This window comes from Eleutherodactylus coqui, chromosome 1 (genome assembly GCF_035609145.1).
Source record: "Eleutherodactylus coqui strain aEleCoq1 chromosome 1, aEleCoq1.hap1, whole genome shotgun sequence".
Lineage (NCBI taxonomy): Eukaryota > Metazoa > Chordata > Amphibia > Anura > Eleutherodactylidae > Eleutherodactylus > Eleutherodactylus coqui.
In genome coordinates, this window is record NC_089837.1 from 385,618,680 (window position 1) to 385,628,590 (window position 9,911).

Sequence of the window (9,911 nt, forward strand, 5' to 3'; positions counted from 1 at the left end):
CAAAGTAACTTAAAATGGTACAAGCTAAACAGAGGAAACCAAGTTGGGAATCTTTATTTTATTTTTTTTTTATCCTGGTCCCCTCCCCCATACCCTCAGCCTTGTACTTCTCCAACAACATTCCTGGTTCCACCACCACTTCCCCAAGCCTTCCCTTTTCCTATCCACAAGATGAACCTCGCTTAAAAAAAATAAGACTAATACAAAAGTATTTGTATGTCAAGTTGCAAGAATATGTAAAAGACGCATTTTATTTTCTGTTATAAAAGTATTTTTGTACTTGTACATGGAAAACTGCATTTTAATAAAAATGTAATGTTCAAAAAAAATCCACATTAGATATGCAGACTTTGATGTGGATATGTTCCCATCAGGGATGTAACTATAGGGGATGCGGTTGCACCTGAGCCCAGGACCCTTAGGGGGCTAATTAGGCCTGTCTTCTCCATATAGGGAGCCTAGTAGTATGAGTAAAGTATTGTAGTTGAGGGGCCCTGTTACAGATTTTGCATTGGGGCCCCAAATCCTCAAGTTACGCCTCTGGGTATAGATACAGATAGAGACGGGTGGGGGGGGGGGCAGCAGAATTTTTGCTCTTGGGCCCTTGAGCCTTTAGTTACGCTCCTGATTCCTATGTGGACTTTAAGGGCGGAATTGCAATGGTGAAGGCGATATTGCAAATCTGCTGTTGGCGTAAGGGTGCTTATACATGCGCCTCAATGTTTCATGTGGAACATATCCTTATCAAAAGCCATATGTCTATGTTCAGACAGTAGAATTTATCGCAGTTTTTTTTTACATGAATTCAGCCTCTAAAAGCTGTGTTGTGGATTTAGCCCTGTCAACAGGCAAAAGTTGTGCAGAATTTGTATGCAGAAAATTGTGTTTCAGCGTCAAGAAGTGACATGTTACCACTTGATGCATGCTTTTCCACATCAAAAGTCTGCATGCCGATTTTACCCATTGACTGGGCTGAATTTGTGCCAAAAAACACATCAGAAAGATGTGGATTGTGACTGTTTTTAAAGATGGAATTCCCCGATGCATTCCGCCAACTGAACTTGCCCTTAGAGCAAAGCAAGATTCTAAAATTTATGTCTTTTTTTTCTTTAATAGATGGATTTTTTTGTGGCTGGACTTAATTTTACGGAGAACATGTCTTACATCCTAAAACATCCACTTGGTTCTATGAAAAGACTGACTTTACCTAAACTTCCATCTTTGTACGAGTGGGTACAGCGGCAACATCCAGGAGGAAGCAGAGATGCCATCAACATTATTGCAGAAGATCTGATTGGGTCGGATCACTTTGTTTCAGCTGTGATTAAGCTAAACATGAAACTGTTGCACAGATCTGATGCACTTTTGAAAGAGACTTGAAATAGTTTATTACTTTGTACTCCAAAACGTTCTAGAAATACACTTTTGAGATTTGTTACATAATGTGTATGAATAGCAATAACACCTATTTTACCCCTTAAGGACCAGGCTGTTTTGTAGCTTAAGAACGAGACCTTAAGCTACCAAAATTATTTTTGTAGAATTTTTTTTTCTGTGACACATAGAGCGATTTTATTTTTTTTAAATCTTTTTCACTGACTTTTTTTTTAGTTTTTTAGTTTTATTGAGGGTAAAAAGCTAAAAAAAATGATTATTTTAACATTTCTAGTTATTTATTTATTTTTTAATTAGTATATTTACTCTAAAATAAAGTATGGGAACGAATTCCTCAGTTTTTTTGGACGTTTTGATATATAATATGGATGGTTTTGGATTACAGGGCGCATGTAGTGACGGTTTTGGTTGGCGTCGGCTTTGGGTTATTTTCTTTTTTATCTATACTGTATTTACTCAAGTATAAGCCGAGTTTTTTAGCACATTTTTTATGCTGAAAAAGCCCCCCTCGGCTTATACTTGAGTGAGGTAAAAAAAAAAAAACCTGCAATACTCACCTCCCACCCGGGTCTGTCTCCCCAGCATGATGGTCTCCCTGGCGGTGCAGCAAGCTGCTTGAAAATTCTCCCAGTTGTCATCTCCCTGCTCTGCTTTGAATTTCCCCGCCATCAGCGCTGTGATTGGACTGAACGCCAGCCAATTATAGCCAGCGCTCGATCATTCACAGCTATTCAGTGAATGACATCACTGAATGGCTGTCATTGGTTTATTGAGCTCCAGCTGTGATTTGCTGGCGCTCGATCCAATCACAGCGCTGACGGTGGGGGAATTCAAAGCCGAGCAGGGAGATGACAGCGAGGAGAATTCTCAAGCCACTTGCCGCACCGCTGGGAAGACCATTGTGACGGGGACACAGATGCTGGCTGGGAGGTGAGTATTACAGGGGTTTTTTTTACCTAGTTTATACTCTAGTCAATAAGTTTTACCATTATTTTGTGCTAAAACTTATTGACTCGGTTTATACTTGGGTCAGCTAATACTTGAGTATATACAGTATATTGTTCCGTAATTTTGTTTTATTTATGTAACTATTCTTTTTACTATCTATGTCCCCCATGACGTCATATGAGACCTCTGGGGCACATTCACATGTTTTTGTTTTTTTTATTTGACATGTTTCCACTGTAGCTGAGGCATCCATAGGAGCCCCATTTACAGGGGAAAACGATCCCTGTAGTGAAATTAGTCACTGGCAGAGCTGGTTAGGGTATAGTACAACCCTGCAGCTCTGCTATAGCAGGAAATCCTGGCTGTCATGTGACTCCCTGACTCCCATAGTGGAAGTTACACTTCCACTTTCACCTTTTAGTACACAGCGCTCATTGAGTTTGTAAATCAAGTTTTCTATCTGAGAATAAAGTCTTTTAAAAACAAAGCTGCTGGCAAACTTGCTTAATTAAATTCTGCTATAGGGGGGGTATAGCTTCTGTAATGTTTAAGTGAACTATTGTTCTGCCAGCAGTTCACTTAAACTTTACATATTTTTTTTTAAGTGTCCCTCTGCTTCAAAGTGTGTATAGAGTGTACTTAAGACGTAATAAAGAAATAAAGAAATTGTTTTCGATAAACATAACTAAAAAGACACAAGAAAAATATCTCAGATTTTAAAGTGCATTGAAGTTTTGTTCTCAACCGACCTCTCGGAAATAGCTTATAGCTTGACTTAGCAGGGTGTGTCTTATTTTTGTATATAAAACAATAAACCTTTGACTGTATTCTGAGTTCCAGGAGCGTCCTTGAAAATCAAGATTTTGTCATGGAAATGTCTTGGAGATTTTTTTTAAGAGCCTGTATGAACCCTGCATGCATCTTTTTTTTCGGCCTTACATACTGTGTTACTAACACATAAGAGGCAGGTTATTCAACCTTGTAAAATTGATAGGTGCTCAGGGTCCCCGCTGATCATCTGACTGAAGGGGCCGCAGGCTCTACAGTGTTTATACCTGAGCATGAGTGCAGAATACTGTATTGGGGGTATTCAGACTGGCGTATTAACGTACGCAATAGGCAAAGAATATAGCGCATTGATTTCAATTGGTCCGTTATGTAGTAAATATAATTTGTTATACCAACTCCATTAGTGTACAAGGGAAGAGAACCAAAGCTGCATTTTTTCCAAATTGTGTCCATTTTGCCTATAAAACTCAAGATGAATTGAAGAAATAGAGGTTCCTTTTTTAAATCTATAAGAAAGGCCAAAATGTTCCACAAAAACAAAACATATTGTTAGATTATGTAACAAAAAGATATTCCACCCTAGAATGTCTACTGCAGCATAAGCCCTCCTACCCTTGGTCCTGAAAGGGTTGTTACATGTGATCAGTTTATGAATTCATGTTCCCTTTGGGGCGAGCATGCACATTACCTGATCCCATGACATATCGAGATCCACCACCCTGTTGGTCCATGTGAGCCATTTCATTTTTAAATTTAGACCTGTGAAAAAAAATCCCCAATTGATATTATTAAAAAAATACTCAATGGTGAAAAATAAAGAATATATACAAAAAAAATACTCAAGGGGAAAAAAATGACCATTTAAAAAACTGGGAGGAGAAAACTAAAGGGCTTTTATTTACAAGTAAAAACTTATTTCTAAAGGGATTACCCTTTACAGACAATGTAAAATGTTACCAAAAACCATACATTTAAAGTCATTTATGGCAAAATGAAAATTAATTTAGGAAGGCCTTAGCTCAGACGGATCCATCAAACTATACGGAGGAAAGAGAATAATGGTTAGTCCAGGATCTTTGACTTTCAAGAGTATTTGAGACAACCCTTGCTTGGCCTAACCATAAGCTTTAAAGGCTATTGACACCTTTGGGGGCATGTTTATTCATTTAACTGAAATGGATATTCGCATATCAACTTTTATGAAATACACACAGGGTATGTCAAAAGTGCCTCATGGGTGTGAGTTCCAGAGGTGGGACGCACAAAAAACCCTTGTGTGCCGTGTACAATCTCGCGTTGGCAAGCGCTAGTGGCGTACTGTATTTCTTGTATGTACCGCAAAATTCCACGATATAGCAAAAAACTCTGAGAAAACAGAATTATATATGGTCTATCTAAAATCCGCAATGCACTGAAGCTGCAATCATTGAACTGCGATATAGCGAGGGATCACTGTACTGCCACTATGAAATCTACAGAGCTCTGCCTGTTATGCAATGAAGAGGCCGCGGAGCTTGTCGAGCACCAAAGAGGTCTCTGTAAACAGCCGAGTAGTGAACCCCCACCAATCAGATATTTATGGCTTATCTTAAGGATTGCTCATCAATATTAAGAGTCCCTGAAAACCTCCTTAATGCAGTGGCCAGGCATGGTCAGAATTACGGAAATAGCCAAGCTGCAAGCTCTTCGCTGTTTTGATAACTCCCATAAAAAAAAATCAATAGGACTTAAGCATGATCGGTCACATATCATCAGAATAAATACACCTGTCCCTAAAAGTCAAAATTCTTACAATGGAAAAAAACCTGTTTAGAAAAGAGAAACCGAAAAGTTGTATGATCTGTCACATGTCATAAATACACTTGTTCTGAAAAGCCACCCCCCAAGCTACCACTAAGCAGGCAACATGTAGACCAAGTCACAAACAAAGTTGTGGAGGAGTATACATCGGGGTTGGGTTATAAAAAAAACATCTCTCAAACTTTGAACATACCACGGAGCACAATTAAATCCATTATAACAAAATGGAAACAATGTGGCACAAATACAAACCTAACAAGAAAAGGCTGCCCACAAAAACTCACAGACCAGGCAACTATGGCATACATCAAAGATTCAACATCAATGATAATGCCGAAGGAGCGCCAAAGATCCACGACAGAGATTGAAGTATCTGTCTAGAAAGACTATAAGCCATACACTCCACAAGCATAAACCAGCATCAAAATCCACGCCGTAGGTATCCACAGCTAATTTTAGTAGCTACATCGCTTCCCCTCACCTGAAAATACATGGTGCTGCCAATGCAGCCCGACAGCCTCGGGGCACCTACCCCGGGGTAGGTCTAATTATTGGGGAAACACGGTAGTACCAACTAATCCTGAACTGTTTACTGGTATCACCTAGGAGAATACACATCTTTATTCCCGGAAACCAGTACTAGCTGGAGATAATGGTCTAATCTATACTCTATCGGTCTCGTACTCATGACAGACTGATTTGTGTGGACTTAACTAAATGCTATTGAGAGTCTGAGGCGTTAGACTTGGAGCTTGAGTATAAATGTTTCTATTAGTTTGCAAGGGTCCAGTTCTGAGCCTTATTTACTACAGAGTTGGTTGCATAAATACTAGAGATGAGCGAGTATACTCGCTAAAGGCAATTGCTCGAGCGAGCATTGCCTTTAGCGAGTATCTCCCCGCTCGAGACTGAAGGTTCGGGTGCCGGCAGCGGGCAGGGAGCTGCAGGGGAGAGCGGGGCGGAACGGAGGGGAAATCTCTCTCTCTCCCTCTCTCCCCCTCGCTCCCTCCTGCTGACTGCCGCTACTCACCGCACCCCCCACGCCGGCACCCGAACCTTCAGTATCAAGCGGGGAGATACTCGCTACAGGCAATGCTCGCTCGAGCAATTGCCTTTAGCGAGTATACTCGCTCATCTCTAATAAATACGCATCGATCCGACAAATCTTCAGTCTCTAACCTGTCATAAAAATACATAATTTATCCAAGAATTTAGAAGCCATCTTGACAGATGCTGTTCCACATTGAAAAGCTAGTGGTTCAGAGTTCTATCCAGCTAAACTCCTGCTGTCTGATATTAAATAAAAATTGATCTTTTATTTTATAAGTCTATTCTGTGAAGGGTTAATCCTCACCAAAAAATTGCCAAAAATCAGGGCAGGGCTTATTTTTAGTGTAGCTCCTATTTTGGGGGAAACACGGTATGATTGATAAATTATCCCAGGGGAATACAGTGCAGGTTGTAGCAAGACACAGAGCATGTAACTACATTGGTCTATGTGAAAATTGGGGCAGCCTCATAAGCTGTTATGGGATTGTGCGCAGTCCATGGAATACATGGAGAGCACATGGCCTGAATATACGGCCATGTGAATTGGCACTAAAACACAAAATAATGTTATTGCAGTCATTGATTTTTTTCGTGTCCACAGTATTGTAACGTATTTCTCCATTGCAGTTTCTGCAATCATGTGTCGCTCCACTTGGGACATTGAGATGACAAATAATATGGCAAGAGTTACAGCTTCAAGAGAGATTGTCGACAAGCATTCCTAGACTCATCAGTGGCAAATCTGACTGGTTCTACAATGTGAGGGTGCTTTCATAGGAGACAAAAAACCTGCACCCAAATCCGCATGCCTGTAGAATTGTTCTGGATTTTGGCTTAAGCAAATACACAGGAATTCTGCAGCAAAATCTGCTTGTAAAACATTATTGAGATTTATGAAAACCGTCTGAAAGAACAAGCAGCTTTCAGTTTTCAATAGCAGAATATGCAATGAGAGCTGCATTGTGATTGGTTGCTAGAGGCAACAGACAAGTGTTCTTTTAAAACGTGTCATAAATCTCCCATTGTCACAATAGATAAGCCCCGCCTCCTGCGTGTTCTACTAGCCGTTAACATTCCATTGCGCATCATTTCCATCTGCCACCCGAGGAGAACAGATCGTCCGCCAGTCATCTGTTGCCGTAAAATATGAAGATGAAGAACGAACTCCCGCCAAGATGAAGGTGCAGTGAAGGTCATACTAACATGTAGCTGTAGCTAGGATTTCTGTCACCAAGGCCAAAGATTTAATTCCCTGCCCCATCTCAGGTGTAAATACCCCGGCTGGGGTCTGTTGGTGCCCCTCCTGGTATCCAATATTGGGGGCACTCTGTACATCCATGGAAGCCCCTTGCTACACCCATTCCAAAGAGTACACGGAAATCTTTGTTGCCCCTAGCAACCAATCACAGCACAGCTTTCATTTTACCTCAGCAGTATAAGGAATAAGAGCTGAGCTGTGATTGGTTACTACGAGCAACAAGGACAGATTTGATAAATTAGGCCATCAAAGTTAACGGCAGCCATACCCTGCCCCAAAATGTTCTCTATCCAGAGGACAGTCAGAGAGCCAGTACAGGCATTGTTTCCATGGTCGCAGCAGCCATTTTGGTACAGTCAGTTAGAGGGAGAGGGTATGTAGACCTGAATGTAAACAGAGAGCCGATAAGTCAGAAGTTGGAAAAATAAAATAAAACACGCTAAGTGGAGGGCGAGGAGATTTATTATATGAAGTAACTAAAATGTGATTAATGCAAATTACTGAAAGATTTCGAAATAGTAGAAATATGAGAGAATGATACAATTCTGATTGTGTATGTAACGACTACCCAGCACTGTACATTGTATAATGGGGGCAAATACAGACCGCAATGCCGTACATTACACATAATCTAAGTAACAGCCTCCTCCATCAGCCGCAGTAACAGGTCCTCAGTAGGGACTCACAACAGATAGCAGAACCGTCCGTGTATATAATAGAGATAGAGCTGCAGTGTAATCAGTGAAAGCTGCGCTGTGATTGGTTGCTATGGGCAACAAAGACAACCTACTTTAGATGAGGCCATAAATCTCCCATTATCAGTATGGATAAGCGCCTGAGAGATCATTTTTTTAAGTCGTCAAATGGTTAGTACAAATCCCATAAACCAGCGGGAACAGAAGAGAAACACAAAGGGGCGATATAATTACTATTATTCTGTAATTATCAAGTGCGAACATACTACACAGCGCTGTACAAAAGGACAATACAATAGTACCAAGAGATCCCTGCCCAGATGAGCTTACAATCTATGGCCCTCCCCGGCTATAAAGGGTCACCTGCATACAGGAGGCTCGTGCGTTGTGTTTCATAGATCAGGCATTCAGAATCCTCTAACAGCATATTTGTATTGGGGTATTTTCTCATGAAATTTCTACATTTCTTCTTAGGGGGTCTTCCATTTGCTACAGAAACATACAACACCTGGAAGCCACAACGTAGCAGCCAACAAATGGAGCTCGATTTAAAGATGAAGATGTAATCCTGCCGCTACTTCCTGCTGGATAAGTCATTTGTAGTTAGGGTTGCCACCTTTGGCCCCAGCAGCAATAGTGCACCTCCTAAATAGCCCCAACAGCAATGGTGTACCCCCTTAATGGCCCCAATAGCAATAGTGTGCCCCCTTAATGGCCCCAATAGCAATAGTGTGCCCCCTTAATGGCCCCAATACCAATAGTGTGCCCCCTTTATGGTCCCAATAGCAACAGTGCACCTCCCTAATGGCCCCAATGGCAATAATGTACCCCTTAATGGCCCCAATAGCAATAGTGCGCTCCCATAATGACCCAATAGCAATAGTGCACCTTCTTAATAGCCTCAACAGCAATAGTGCGCCCCCTTAATGACCGCAAAAGCAAGAGTGCACCCAATAACAATAATGCACCCCCTTAAGGGCCCCAATAGCAATAGTGTACCCCTTAATGGCCCCAATAGCAATAGTGCGCTCCCATAATGTCCCAATAGCAATAGTGCACCTTCTTAATAGCCTCAACAGCAATAGTGCGCCCCCTTAATGACCGCAAAAGCAAGAGTGCACCCAATAACAATAATGCACCCCCTTAAGGGCCCCAATAGCAATAGTGCGCCCCTTAATGGCCACAATAGCAAAAGTGCGCTGCCTGAACGACCCCAATAGCAATAGTATGCCCTCTTAATGGCCCCAGTAGCAATAGTGTGCCCCCTTAATGGCCCCAATATCAATAGTGCACGCCTTTAATGTCCCCAATAGCAATAGTGCACCCCTAAATGTCCCAATAGCAATAATGCACCTTCTTAACAGCAATAGTGCGCCCCATAAATGGCCCCAAAAGCAAGAGTGCAATCCCTTAAGGGCCTCAATAGCAATAGTGAGCCCTCTTAATGGCCCCAATAGCAATTGTGTGCCCCTTTAATTACCCCAATAGCAATATTGCACCCCCTTTATGACTCCAATAGCAATAATGCGCCCCCTTAACGACCCCAATAGCAATAGTGGGCCCTCTTAACGGCCCCAATAGCAATAGTGCGCCTCCTTAATAGCCCCAAAAGCAATAGTGCGCCACCTTAATGGACCCAATAGCAATAGTGCACCTCCTTAATGGCCACAATAGTGAGAGTGCACTCCCTTAATTGGCCCCAATAGCAATAATGCGCCCTCTTAATGGCCCTAATAGCAATATTGCGCCTCCTAAATGGCCCAATAGCAATAATGTGCCTCCTTAATAGCCCCAATAAAAATAATGCGCCCCTTAATCACCCCAATAGCAATAGTGCGCCCTCTTAATTGCCCCAATAGCAATAGTGCACCCTTTAATGGCCCCAATAGCAATAGTGTGCCTCCTTAATGACCCAAAAACCAATAGTGCACTCCCTCAGCAGCCCCAATAGCAATAGTGCACCCCCTTAATGGCCG